The following is a 9,885-nucleotide window of genomic DNA, read 5'->3' as shown; positions in this document are numbered from 1 at the left end:
GCGAAAATGACTTCTATGCATGGATGTGAGAGAATCTGGTTGTGACATCTATAATTGCCTCATTGATCGCTAGATTAAATTCAGCTGATCTGGTAAAGTACTTCTATGCATCCGTAAACTAAATAAAAAATAACAAGAATAAATCGTCGGTTTTGTAAGTAGGAAAATGCCATTTCATATGCACGTTTGATATACACGTGTTAGGTACATTTGCATTCACACGAATTTCCTAAACTACAGTAATGCTGGAAAGAACCGCAGCGCTACATAGCAAAAGAAAACAAAACAAACACAAAACTGCAACAATCTGTGAGAGATGGATATAATTGTACATAATATACATGAAATGGATAGAATGATTCAAAATCTCCCTCACATTGATAAAAGTGCGATACATATTCTTAAAATCGATATATTTTCATTGAATGCTGAACTAAACACGGTGGGGCTTATGTACGAGCCCCCGTTGCCCCGCAAGTGCGTCACTTTTAATATGGAAAAAAGTGACGTACCAGCGCGCAAGGGGCTTGTGTTCCCGAAATGCATGGAATCACAGCACATATGTCCGAAACATATATGTGTGTATAGATTTTTCACACAGACACACACGCACGCACGCACACACACACACTCTCTCTCGGAGAGCGCACATTTCCGACGGTTGGGCGACCCTCATGAACTAACATTAAGTTGCAAAACATGTCCTTTAAATGGTTTTAAAACTGTTTGTCTGAATTTTTTTTGATTCAACTAACTATCCCTGAATTATTGATCTTAATTAAACAGCCGCTCCACTTAAATTACTAAATCGTCCCCGCCCCCCCCCCCCCAGTTCATTCTGGAATGTTGCATACGTGTCATAAATCTAATAATATTGAGAGAGCACAGCTCCTTCCGAGTGATAACGTGCTCGTGGGTGATATCCCAGCAATATCCCTCATGGAGAGACAGTCTCTGAAATCCATGTAAATGCCCAGACCAATATTTATTATTTGACGGTACCACGCCATTCTTTAATTCCTAACAGACCGCCAAATTATTCTGGAATGATTGAACTGCAGCGCCCACCACCCTAGCGCCTAAAATGACCAGGGATCGCCCTGAGAAAAAGTTAATTGTACACACCGCACTTTAACGCCTAAAATAGCAACAAGTCAACTTGCAAATCATCTAAGTGCTCCCGCTACTCGTGTAACAACTAACATTACACCCAAACACCCTGACGCGGAGTCAACGGCGCCGCCGCGCCATGTAACGCCTGAAATTGCTCCAAGTCACCGCACAATGAACGCAGGCGCGCCGCCCGCACTTCGACGACTGGCGCTACCTCGAATTATCGCAGAAACACTTTAGCCCGTCGCACCAAAATTGTACGCCTAGAATAAGCGAATTGCTGTCCTGAAAATAAATTCACTCCACACATCATCGTTAATCCTGGAAATGACCTCGAGGTGCCCTAAAATGAATTGAGATGCAATATACCGCACTCTGGCCTCAAACCTTACCCCAAATCCATCGAATGATGTTAACTGCCCACCAGCGCCAGTTGAAGCTAACACAATGATTCCATCTCACACTTGGAAAAATCTAACTAAACCACGCCACATTTAACATGTTTTAGGTCAAAAATAGTCCTCATATTAATTTAACTGCACCACCCAACCCTGGAAGTTCAAAAATAGCCTAAAACACACCCACAGTTTATCTGCACTGCACTGCCGCTTTCATCCCAAAATACTCTGACAAAAGCGTAACTGCACTGCTATTAACCCCTAAAACAACCGCGATTTATGGAAAAATGAATGTTACTTCATCACAGTACGGTACACCGCTCACAGCACCGCCCGATTTGCCCTGAAACATATTTTACTGCCCGCCCGCCTCACTCATAGCGCCAGAAATGACCTGAGGTCATTCTAAACGCCTAACACCAAAGGAGTATGACATTAATTTAATATTTGACGTCACGGCGTAACGATTATATGACAGTACAGCTCCCTATAGGCCATACCACGACTCGTGACGGTCGTGTAATAGGAAAAAAGTACCAAAAGAAGGAGAAACTGTACGAGGTGCCCATGGAATTGGTGCACGCGCCATTTTTAGGGGGTCGCATTTGTATGCATGTCTAACTCGATCCGAAGGTATTTTAGCATTCTACATGAGCACCAGTTGCATTACACAAGGAGGCATTCATGTTTCTTTCTGTCTTGGTAGGCACCGGGACATTAAGAGATGTGCCCAGAATCACAGGATGTTGAGCGGACGCCGAGACTCGCCTGTTCCCCAGCTCCAGAGTCGGCCGCTCTGGACAGCCTCCACAAGGAGATGACCCTTCTGTGGTCTAGACAGGCTTTCCAAATGTGTATTTCTCCGAAAATAACCGCTCCCAGCGTCCTTTCATGCAATTGTTTATTGTTATAAATCTGTCCTGAACACCAATATTCGATCGTTTTAGTGAAGCGGTTTCTCGCGGTAGCGCTTCAAAAACACTGCGCATTTGTGTGAGACATTGGCGGTTTCGAAGAGCTGTGAATGCGATCTTCGGTGTTGTTGTCTGCGTTTTGTAATTGCACCGTAACGGTACTTTTTTTGTTATCGCCCCGAGAGGATGAAACGCGGAATGGACTCACACAGGATTCTAACCTGTGGCATGCAGTTTATGCTTAGGTTTCAGCTGCAGGCGCATTAGCCCTTGGGACTAGTTTGCATGCACCGATGTGATATGCATTGCACGCACAGGGGTGTCACAGATTCCCTATCTCCAGCCTTGAGTTAATTGGCAGGCAGCCGGGTGCCCAGGGGTACTGTGCCCTGCTGGCCAGTGTTGGGGATTCTGTAGGCAGGCGGTACAACAACCACGGGCACATGAGACGCCAGGCGTGTGGGTCAAGGTTACACAAGAGTACAATACCACAGCACGCCAGGGGTGTGCTTCTGTCCCGGATGTCAGCCCCCTGTTACAATTAGTCCTCGAGCAGGTGTTCTGTACTCTGCTACCTAAAGTGTCTAATCTGGGGATGTGTGCATAATAAATCCCAGCTCAGTTAATTGACACACTGCCTGATCTTGGGCACACGTGAAAAGGGTTGGGGCTAGAGAGCCATACGCTAATGCCTGGCCCCTTCACACGATGTGTGATCTTCGACAAGTCACTCCATGCCAGGGTCTCAGTTCCTGGGGGTGGATGGCTTGTCCCCATCAGCCCTGTCCATCCTTGCCAACAGCTACCACAACTCGACCATCATTGTACTGAAAAGTTTATTCGGAGCCATCGAAGGGCTCTGGGATATCAGGGCAGCCATTCCTAACCTAGGGTTCGCAGAGCCCATCGAGCCCACTCAGGGGGCCACGACGGATTTGGAAAAGAAATAATATTAGAAGGTTAATAAAGTATGGACATATAAAAAAGCGACATTCAAAAATGTTAAACGCTCTGGAAATGTGAAAGAGTTTGACATTGAAGGATATAGATGAAGATGGTAGAATTCTCTTGAATCGTGGAACCAGCAAAGGGACAGGGGGTGTTGCCCGGAGGATGGAGCACTGGTGCACACGAAAAGAGCCCGACTTGGGAGCAAATACACACACTCTGTCCTGGAGTCTAGCATATCACTTTATCTTTCAGAAATAAAATTACAGTTTGAAAAGTTCTAGCCATTCCATTAAAATTACGATTCCTGCTGGAATATTTCAAAAACACCAAACATTGCATTAACACATTAAAAGTCCGGTTTCTGCACGTTTTGTGTTTGTAAATGTAATAAAACATTTCATCACTTTTTTATTTGATGTATCTTTTTTTCTGTATCTCTCTGTATTGTTTTGGGGTTCAAGTCGTAGAAATAGCTTAGGTGCGGTGTCTCCGCCTTCCAGGAGTGATTCACTAGAAGCGCCAAGCCAAAGGGTTAAGAACCCATGGGCTAGGCGCTATAGGTGGAATTCCCATTCTTGTTTCTACCGAACAGACAAGGGGTGCTGCTTCCTGCGCATCTAAAGTGTTTCTGTGTGGGAAATGCACATACACAAAGCGGAATAAACAGAACCAGTACCCAGACCCTTGTAAGAGGGGGAGGGGGTGTGAACCCCCAGAGCTGTATGAGTGCCCGATACTGTCACGTGCTTGAAGGGTGCCACCCACCACACATACCTACCTTCACTCTGCTTGGAGGTACCGTCGGTTGAAAGGCATACTTACATCAACCCATTGCATTCTGGTAGTTGTAGTCCTGGTTCATATCAATGAACCAGCTGGACTAAAATTACAAATGACAATGGTTTGATTGAGGGAAAGGCTGGAGTGAAGCATCAGGTGTCCGAGGACCTCGAGTCTGTCAGTAGCCTCAGGTCCGGTGCTTCAGACTTCATGCAGCTGTTGGAAGTGCCAGGCTATACTGGGGCAAACGAAAAATGCAATCTAGTAACGCGAACTGCCAACGCCAGTCACAAACATGAGTTTGTGAGGGACAGCTACTAGTGAGCGAGTGACGCACGGGGTCGGGCAGACAGTGTCGGGCGGGCTGGTCTGTCAGTTCAGGCTCTGGGCCTTTTTTGGGGCTGTCTTTGTCCCCTTCATGGTCTGGGGGACTGTTTTTTACTGTTGATTTGTATTAATATTAAAAGAAGCATTTGCAGTGAGCTCAAATGCCTGGCTCCTCCCACACCTCGTAAAACACCTGCCCAGCTGTCTTTACAAGTTCAAAACTGCCCCAGTTTGCAAGCATGGGACACTTTTTAGGTTTCTAATTCACCAACGGGGCATCACCTTTTCTTTGCAACCGCGACCTAATGTGTCCCAGTCGGGGGGGGGAGGGGGGGGCGCAGAGTGCAGTCCCAAGAACTCACGCCTGTCCCCTGGAGTCCCTCTAGTGGTGTTTCACTTTGATGATCAGAGGAGGCCACAATACCGGCTCAATGTAGACCGGCAGCGGGTGCACAGGTCTGCTGTTCCTTGCAGGCTTCCGTCCCTGCATTATACACATTCACAAGGATTTGCAGTCCGAGTGCAGCCTTAAGAAAAACATGCAAGCAGCATTGAGGCCAAAGTCTGCAGAGCGCCAGGCTGCGCCTTGAAGCTACCTTCACGCTATATGAGTGACCGACAGACATGCACGAAAGTGATGAATTTACTTTCTGTGATCAGCAAGTCAGGACGCACAAGGACATTTGCGTTGGACTGAGGTGAGCCCTGTGCTAATGCCCCAGAGGGCAGAGCAGCAGGAGAGGCCAGCCCTCCCTGGGGCAGAGCTAGAGGGAAGCGATACAAGGAAGATATGAAGCTAGGGCAAAAAGGGAACCTTGCTGGCAGGTTCATGAAAGATACTGCAAACCAGTCTTACCCATGAGTGCACCCTGACTGGACCCATGAGTGTGTCCAGGAGTGCACCCTGACTTGTACCCATGAGAGTACCCAGCATGAGAGTACCCAGCTTGAGTATACCCAGGAGTGTACCCTGACTGTACCCATGAGTGTACCCAGGAGTGCACCTTGACTGTACCCATGAGTGTACCCAGGAGTGCACCCTGACTTGTACCCATGAGAGTACCCAGCATGAGAGTACCCAGCTTGAGTATACCCAGGAGTGTACCCTGACTGTACCCATGAGTGTACCCAGGAGTGCACCTTGACTGTACCCATGAGTGTACCCAGGAGTGCACCCTGAATTGTACCCATGAGAGTACCCAGCATGAGAGTACCCAGCTTGAGTATACCCAGGAGTGTACCCTGACTGTACCCATGAGTGTACCCAGGAGTGCACCCTGACTTGTACCCATGAGAGTACCCAGCATGAGAGTACCCAGCTTGAGTATACCCAGGAGTGTACCCTGACTGTACCAATGAGTGTACCCAGGAGTGTACCCTGACTGTACCCATGAGTGTACCCAGGAGTGCACCCTGACTGTACCCATGAGTGTACCCAGGAGTGCACCCTGACTTGTACCCATGAGAGTACCCAGCATGAGAGTACCCAGCTTGAGTATACCCAGGAGTGTACCCTGACTGTACCAATGAGTGTACCCAGGAGTGTACCCTGACTGTACCCATGAGTGTACCCAGGAGTGCACCCTGACTGTACCCATGAGTGTACCCAGGAGTGCACCCTGACTTGTACCCATGAGTGTGCCCAGCATGAGAGTACACAGCATGAGTGTACCAAGCTTGAGTATACACAGGAGTGTACCGTGACTGTACCCATGAGTGTACCCAGGAGTGCACCTTGACTGTACCCATGAGTGTACCCAGGAGTGCACCCTGACTTGTACCCATGAGAGTACCCAGCATGAGAGTACCCAGCTTGAGTATACCCAGGAGTGTACCCTGACTGTACCCATGAGTGTACCCAGGAGTGTACCCTGACTGTACCCATGAGTGTACCCAGGAGTGCACCCTGACTTGTACCCATGAGAGTACCCAGCATGAGAGTACCCAGCTTGAGTGTACCCAGGAGTGTACCCTGACTGTACCCATGAGTGCACCCTGACTGTACCCATGAGTGTACCCAGGAGTGCACCGTGACTGTACCCATGAGTGTACCCAGGAGTGCACCCTGACTTGTACCCATGAGAGTACCCAGCATGAGAGTACCCAGCTTGAGTGTACCCAGGAGTGTACCCTGACTGTACCCATGAGTGCACCCTGACTGTACCCATGAGTGTACCAAGGAGTGCACCCTGACTTGTACCCATGAGTGTGCCCAGCATGAGAGTACACAGCATGAGTGTACCAAGCTTGAGTATACACAGGAGTGTACCGTGACTGTACCCATGAGTGTACCCAGGAGTGCACCCTGACTTGTACCCATGAGAGTACCCAGCATGAGAGTACCCAGCTTGAGTATACCCAGGAGTGTACCCTGACTGTACCCATGAGTGTACCCAGGAGTGCACCCTGACTTGTACCCATGAGAGTACCCAGCTTGAGTGTACCCAGGAGTGCAGCTTGACTGTACCCATGAGTGTACCCAGGAGTGCACCCTGACTTGTACCCATGAGTGTACCCAGGAGTGCACCCTGACTTGTACCCATGAGTGTACCCAGGAGTGCACCCTGACTTGTACCCATGAGTGTGCCCAGCATGAGAGTACACAGCATGAGTGTACCAAGCTTGAGTATACCCAGGATTGTACCCTGACTGTACCAATGAGTGTACCCAGGAGTGTACCCTGACTGTACCCATGAGTGCACCATGACTGTACCCATGAGTGTACCCAGGAGTGCACCCTGACTTGTACCCATGAGTGTGCCCAGCATGAGAGTACACAGCATGAGTGTACCAAGCTTGAGTATACACAGGAGTGTACCGTGACTGTACCCATGAGTGTACCCAGGAGTGCACCTTGACTGTACCCATGAGAGTACCCAGCATGAGAGTACCCAGCTTGAGTATACCCAGGAGTGTACCCTGACTGTACCAATGAGTGTACCCAGGAGTGTACCCTGACTGTACCCATGAGTGCACCCTGACTGTACCCATGAGTGTACCCAGGAGTGCACCCTGACTTGTACCCATGAGTGTGCCCAGCATGAGAGTACACAGCATGAGTGTACCAAGCTTGAGTATACACAGGAGTGTACCGTGACTGTACCCATGAGTGTACCCAGGAGTGCACCCTGACTTGTACCCATGAGAGTACCCAGCATGAGAGTACCCAGCTTGAGTATACCCATGAGTGTACCCTGACTGTACCCATGAGTGTACCCAGGAGTGCACCCTGACTTGTACCCATGAGAGTACCCAGCTTGAGTGTACCCAGGAGTGCACCTTGACTGTACCCATGAGTGTACCCAGGAGTGCACCCTGACTTGTACCCATGAGAGTACCCAGCATGAGAGTACCCAGCTTGAGTATACCCAGGAGTGTACCCTGACTGTACCCATGAGTGTACCCAGGAGTGCACCCTGACTTGTACCCATGAGAGTACCCAGCTTGAGTGTACCCAGGAGTGCACCTTGACTGTACCCATGAGTGTACCCAGGAGTGCACCCTGACTTGTACCCATGAGAGTACCCAGCATGAGAGTACCCAGCTTGAGTATACCCAGGAGTGTACCCTGACTGTACCAATGAGTGTACCCAGGAGTGTACCCTGACTGGACCCATGGGTGTGTCCAGGAGTGCACCCTGACTTGTACCCATGAGAGTACCCAGCATGAGAGTACCCAGCTTGAGTATACCCAGGAGTGTACCCTGACTGTACCCATGAGTGTACCCAGGAGTGCACCCTGACTTGTACCCAGGAGAGTACCCAGCATGAGTGTACCCAGGAGTGCAGCTTGACTGTACCCATGAGTGTACCCAGGAGTGCACCCTGACTTGTACCCATGAGAGTACCCAGCATGAGAGTACCCAGCTTGAGTGTACCCAGGAGTGCAGCTTGACTGTACCCATGAGTGTACCCAGGAGTGCACCCTGACTTGTACCCATGAGAGTACCCAGCATGAGAGTACCCAGCTTGAGTATACCCAGGATTGTACCCTGACTGTACCAATGAGTGTACCCAGGAGTGTACCCTGACTGTACCCATGAGTGCACCCTGACTGTACCCATGAGTGTACCCAGGAGTGCACCCTGACTTGTACCCATGAGTGTGCCCAGCATGAGAGTACACAGCATGAGTGTACCAAGCTTGAGTATACACAGGAGTGTACCGTGACTGTACCCATGAGTGTACCCAGGAGTGCACCTTGACTGTACCCATGAGTGTACCCAGGAGTGCACCCTGACTTGTACCCATGAGAGTACCCAGCATGAGAGTACCCAGCTTGAGTATACCCAGGAGTGTACCCTGACTGTACCCATGAGTGTACCCAGGAGTGCACCTTGACTGTACCCATGAGTGTACCCAGGAGTGCACCCTGACTTGTACCCATGAGAGTACCCAGCATGAGAGTACCCAGCTTGAGTATACCCAGGAGTGTACCCTGACTGTACCCATGAGTGTACCCAGGAGTGCACCCTGACTTGTACCCATGAGAGTACCCAGCATGAGAGTACCCAGCTTGAGTGTACCCAGGAGTGCAGCTTGACTGTACCCATGAGTGTACCCAGGAGTGCACCCTGACTTGTACCCATGAGAGTACCCAGCATGAGAGTACCCAGCTTGAGTATACCCAGGAGTGTACCCTGACTGTACCAATGAGTGTACCCAGGAGTGTACCCTGACTGTACCCATGAGTGTACCCAGGAGTGCACCCTGACTGTACCCATGAGTGTACCCAGGAGTGCACCCTGACTTGTACCCATGAGTGTGCCCAGCATGAGAGTACACAGCATGAGTGTACCAAGCTTGAGTATACACAGGAGTGTACCGTGACTGTACCCACGAGTGAACCCCTGTCTGTACCGAGGATGAGTGTACCCATGAGTGCACCCAGCAGTGTACCCAGCAGTGTACCGGGGAGCATACACATATGTGTATCCAGGAGATTACCCAGGATAAGTGTACCCCTGAGTGTACCCCTGAGTGTACCCCTGAGTGTACCCAGCAGTGTACCCAGCAGTGCACCCAGCAGTGTATCGGGGAGCATACACATATGTCTATCCATGAGTGTACCCATGAGTGTACCCCTGAGTGTACCCATGAGTGTACCCAGCAGTGTACCGAGGAGAATACACATATGTGTATCCAGGAGTGTATCCAGGAGTGTACCCATGAATGTACCCATGAGTGTACCCAGCAGTGTACCGAGGAGCATACACATATCTGTATCCAGGAGTGTACCACTGAGTGTACCCAGCAGTGTACTGAGGAGCATACACATATCTGTATCCAGGAGTGTACCACTGAGTGTACCCAGCAGTGTACCGAGGAGCATACACATATGTGTATCCAGGAGTGTACCCAGCAGTGTACCGAGGAGCATACACATATCTGTATCCAGGAGT

Source organism: Lissotriton vulgaris, chromosome 11 (assembly GCF_964263255.1).
Source record: "Lissotriton vulgaris chromosome 11, aLisVul1.2, whole genome shotgun sequence".
Lineage (NCBI taxonomy): Eukaryota > Metazoa > Chordata > Amphibia > Caudata > Salamandridae > Lissotriton > Lissotriton vulgaris.
The sequence above is the reverse complement of the archived record's forward strand: the minus strand, read 5'-3'. Positions refer to the sequence as shown.